This window comes from Scomber scombrus, chromosome 4, assembly GCF_963691925.1.
Source record: "Scomber scombrus chromosome 4, fScoSco1.1, whole genome shotgun sequence".
In the NCBI taxonomy this organism is placed as follows: domain Eukaryota; kingdom Metazoa; phylum Chordata; class Actinopteri; order Scombriformes; family Scombridae; genus Scomber; species Scomber scombrus.
Window position 1 is genome coordinate 17,900,813 of NC_084973.1, and position 5,816 is coordinate 17,906,628.

The window sequence follows — 5,816 nt, forward strand, 5'->3', positions numbered from 1 at the left end:
ATCTAATCCAATCTAAAAAATCTTGAAACATGGAGAAATAAAAACGAAATTAGTGGTATGGGTAGAGACCTCTAGAGGTAAGTGAGATTTTTTTTCCTTCTTTTTTGTAATTTGGGTGAACCAATGCTTTAAAACATAAAGCACAAAACTTGAAAAATCCCACATATATTTGCATATGTGGTTATACATGAAGGAAAAGAATACTTTTGGAGTTAATAACACAGGAAATGGCATAAAACAAGAAGTTAAAGTATTGAAAATGTCTAATTTATAATATTAGAGATTTTGATACTATTAAAAATTAACCTTGGCTGTTGGTTCTAGCAGTTGAAGGCTTTTTCTTTACTAATCACTTTCCCATCATTTTCATTCCAGCTTACAAGTCGCTCTCTCACTTCTAGGAGAAAAGCCAACTTTCTTTGTGTGTCGCCCTCTGGGTTCATGATGGTTTCAAGATTTATGTTCTAAGAAGTTATGCATAGCAGCTCAAATTGTCAACATTCAGTTCAAATCAGTGGCCAATTTGTTTACCAGAGGAAGCAATTGTGGGCAGAGCATTGTAGGCCATCATTGTGCCAGCTGGCATGAGAAAACATACACATGATAACCTAAATGTAATCAAGGTTATATCAAACATGTCATCAGGTCTTCATGAGAGATGTATCCAAACCACAAGGAGCTCTTTTGTGCCCCTGCTCTGGAATCTGTCCGTATGACTCAGGCAACATGACCAATCAACTGAAAAGACACCCACAAAAGAAAAAAAGGAGAAGCATCACAGATGAAAACAATGCAGCAATCCATTCAATGAGTTTTACCACAATACATTACTGAGGCTGTGTAACCCGGTTTTAAGATCTAAAGAAGCTCTGAGATCTGTTATTTTTTTATATTCACTCTTGATAAAAAGTAGTTTGTTTCCATGAGTCTGGATCTTTTAATCAGAAATTCTCTCAAAAGTGTGAGAGCCTGAAGGTTATAAACTAAAATACAAAAGGAGAAGAGAGAGAGTTCTGCTATATGAAATAAAAAGTCTGAAGAAAATTCCCATTCAGCGCTCTGTGTTTTAGTTCAGGAAACACTGCGTCTGCTGTCATGGGACTGGCTGCAACACAAAGCAGAGGCAGAAGGAATTAACATGGAGCTGTAACCGCACTGCACTGATCATCTTCAACTGGCCTATCTCCAAACCCCCAGTCTGGACCACCAGCCGCAGGCTCCCCACTCATCACTATTACCACACACATAGACACGTGTTATCAGTCATCACTGTGGTGAACTGCAGATGAAATATACACTGATTCAGCTAATGGCCAGCGAGAGGAAACAATCAACACAGCGGTGTGATGTTTACAAAGAACCCAATATTTAAAAAAAAAAAAAAAAAAAAAGTAAACTTCCTTGGAGAAATGTGATGAATTTTGTCCGGATTAAACTTTTTGTGAGCTTGGAGGAGACTGTGATAGTGTTGAAACACAATAAAAGGATCAAAGGAACAAGAGCATCTAAGAGATAAGTCTGCAGCTCACAATATGCATGATGTAATCACTTGATATTTCTAATAAAAATAAATTAAATGATTTGAAGTTCAGGCTGTTCAAGTTCAGGCTGAGACAAATATTCCTTTAGTAAAGTATATCTGGGTTGTCATCGGACAGTAGCACTTGCTCTAAACTGTAAAACATTATTAGATCACCTGCTCTCCGGACTTTTAGTGCTTCAGTAGGAAGTGGTGAGGAGTACAAATGTAACACTATCACCTGCGTGTTGGTGTCTATGAGATGTTAGCTCAGATGATTAAATATTCAGGTGAAACCTGAGATTGAGCGTTACAACTTACTGTCTCTGCCTCACACCTGTGGTACATCAGTGTGGTCTGTTTCAGACGATTTAATTGGGAATGGCTTCTCCAATTGGGGACAAAAAGTCAGTGATTGATGTCAGTGTTGGGAAAGAAGTGGTGATGGTTAGGGAATGGGTGAGTCTCTAAGAAATCAATATAAGTCTATGTAATGTCCCCAAAAGTGACCATGATCTGATATGTGTGTGTGTGTATGTGTGTGTGTGTGTGTGTGTGTGTGTGTGTGTGTGTGTGTGTGTGTGTGTGTGTGTGTGTGTGTGTGTGTGTGTGTGTGTGTGTGTGTGTGTGTGTGTGTGTGTGTGTGTGTGCATGCATTCGTACAACAAGTACATGCACATCTCTCTGTATGGGTATTGTAGAAAATGAGAGAGACATTTTATTCCAGTTTTAGTAACTTTTACTCTCACACAACAAGACCAGGACTTGTGTCGAGAAACCTGCCCTCCAGCTTAATTGTAATGTAAAAATAGCAAAAGTTTCCAGTCTTTTAACATTTTTACTTTCTTGTTCTACTCTGCCAGAAGTACTCTTGGGAGTTCATATGTGTGAACCCGTTTCTGAATGTATACCCCTTGCACTCATGTAGGCAGCAGGCATTGTGCAGACTGTGATTTTCCACTCGCTTCTGTCTGTGCTGTCAGTGTGTAATGATAAGAAACAGCTCACAGACACATCGGACAGCAGTGCTGCTGGGCTGGAAACTGTCCTCTCCAATGTGACACACTACATCAAGCAAAGAGGGTACTGCTGAGATGATGTGACTGCATGTTTAAAAAGGGTGTGATGATCTTGAATGACAGGGCCAAAGACACACACACACACACACACACACACACACACACACACACACACACACACACACACACACACACACACACACACACAAACACATATTTGGCCCATTTTTGACCTGCCAAGATTTTCATCAGAGAAAAAAGTATTGAAAATCAACTAAATTAAATGATGACGTAAGTATACTTGCTTGTTACTGACAGATTGCGTGTACTGCCCTGTGACATTTCAACCCTTCAAGTTTAATAGCTAAGTTTTGTTTGAGAATTTGGACACTTTTCTTGGATAAACAAAGTCCAGCATAATGAGTCTTGTTAACTTAAAACTATTTGGCTGTCAATAGTTTATGAGAAAAACATAACTGTCTATCAGAATGTGAAGAAAAAAGGCTGTAGTTCAGGTGGTTGAACAGGTCAGCCATCAATCATATGGTTGGTGGTTGAGATTTTTTTTAATGCTATATACTGCTATATTTTTTGTGTGACAACACTGCAGTTCACATCTGGTTGGGTTAAGGCACAAAAACCACTTGGTTAGGGTTAAGGAAAGATTATGGTTTAGATTAAAATAATCACTTGAAACATGGCTTATATTTCCTGAGAGTTATAAATGTCCCAACTGGAAGCGACAGTGGTCTCCTGCAGAAGAATCTAACCTTCTATCTAGCCATCCATCTAACCCGCCTCTTTCTAATAAGACAAAAAATAATCATATCAATTTATCAATCTTATTAACTGGAAGCTGTGTCACAGCTGACTTCCTCCAGCTCTGGAGGCTACATAATCAAACAGTAGAAATAGTTATACTTCGCTTCTTTTCTTGTTTTTTACTCTAAATGGAAACTTCTCAAATACATTTGTAGATATTTGAGAAGGGCAACTGAACGCAGACAAGTCATGAAACAACCGTAGCAGCAAAGGCTATGGAACGGACCGCCGTTTTGTGGGCATGCACAATCAATCTGATGTCATCATGAGGAGGAAGTAGAGGTCACTTTGCAAACGAAGCATTTTATAACTTGGTCATCAGTACTGTATAACAATAACAGAAAAGAGCAAGCAGCATGATGTGTCCCCTTTAAGGTTATGTTCTTTGCATCTGTGCCACTTAACACAGAAAACATGAATTTGGGACATACCACAGCTGTTCCCTCTGGGGTTATAAAGGTTATAAATGTTATGTACATAGCATATATTGTCAATACATCAGTGTTCATTCCTCTTACCGTTTACACATGTGGCTCTGAAACTACACTGAGGTACAGAGTGGAACTGCTCTAATCTCCTTTGTAAACACTGTGGTGGTGTGTTTGTGTCTATGTGTGTATGTGTCTAAGACCCCAGGAGGCAAACCAGACCACTAACTCACCATTCATCCTCCCCTCATGAGGAAAATGCAGACCTCCCTTTATCACTTTCTTACTCCTCACTATCTCTCCTTCTTCCTTTCACCACCTCCACAGATCCTCCTACCAATCCCTTATCTCTCGTGTTCCACTGCGTTTTCATGTCCCCTCAGCTTAATCCATTAATGCCTCCAGCGCCCCTGTTTTTTCTTGTTCTCTTTTACCCCTTGTGAATAAACACAGGAGTTGGCTTGCTGTCTGCAGCCTCCTGTGTTCGTGTGTGTAAATCCACATGCACTTGTGTGTCTGTATATTCCCTGGTGTTGAAGGGAGGAACCTCTCACTTCCTCCATGAACACCTCAGTGGTATGCAAAGGATCTGGAGCGGGGTCTACTCCTTTGCCCTCTGAAACTGCGGTTACGCCTCATAAATTGTACACATCAAAAGTTGTTGAAATGTCTTGAAGTCCAACTGAAATGAACAATTGTTACACAGCATGAGGTCTACAGACTTTGAACAACCCACATTGACCTTAATGCTGAAGTCTCCTTCTTATCCAACATACAAGCATGGTTGCATGTCTCGTCCTGCTCAGCTGCAGCAAATTAAACAGCATGTAAACCTATCTTCAAATGTCCCTTCTGTCTGTTCAGATTCTGGTGTGGTCCTTATTCTCTGTCTGCCCATGACTTCAGAGCTACAGCACACATGTTTAGTTTTCCTCTTGTTTCCCTGCCAGAGCTGAGCCTGCCAGCTGCTGTCAATCAAACACAGACACCGACACGTGATGAAAAGGCGCATTTCTGATATTTCCCCATATATTTCTGATCATTTTTTCGCTCTTTATGGGGAAAAAACAAAGTATGATATAGGTTGGAAAATTTAAAACTCACCCCCTCTTTCTCTTTTCATAGAAATTAAACCTGACTTCATGAAAAACATTTTAAATCCAGTCTGTTTGAAACAGTTTGTTTGTTTTTAAAAAAAACTAACATTTTCCTCAAAATTATTTCATAATTAATTAATTTCATAATTTTGGGAACCTCAAACATAATCAAGATATACTTTATTGTAATTACAATATACTAATTAATAACTACAGCATGAGATACTAAATCATAATCTCAAATTTGCTTATGAGGTTGCTTATGATTTTGGAATAAAATACTGAATTACAAAAAAATAAAAAATAAACGGCAGTGGGTTTTTTGTCAAGTAGCAGAAATGGGCTTACATAGTTTAATCTTGTAGGGTTTTTTTGTTACTGCAATCCATTTAAGCAATGTATTTATTGGACATTCAAATGTTGTTTTATGATTTGTTTCCTAAGGTGAGATTTACCGTAAGTCACACAGTTATAATTGTGACTGCGTTTATGTTTTGTTTCCTGTTTTTAATGACTGATTTATCAACAACTAAATTAAAGTATCTTAAAGTTTAATAATCTTTACTCTTCTGTGTGTCTCTGTGGTCTATATCTGGGAAGGAGATGCAGCATTGTGCGTGTGTGCTTGCCTCACAACACAATAAATCTACCAAACATAACTCTGGTATCAGGAGGGGGGAGGTTGCCATATTTAGTATCTAACTTACAATATGACACACACAAACACAAATACATAAGCACTGTATCCTTATCTTCTAACACAAACCACATCCATACTCTGAACTCGAGCCAAATGGAAAGAACAACATTGCAGCATGCCAAAAACTGACATACCACCAAACCATGTGTGTATACATAAATCTACTGCTCATCAGGAGGGTAAAACAATATGGGCTCCTCATCCATGGAAGCAAGCATTCCTCTGTGATAG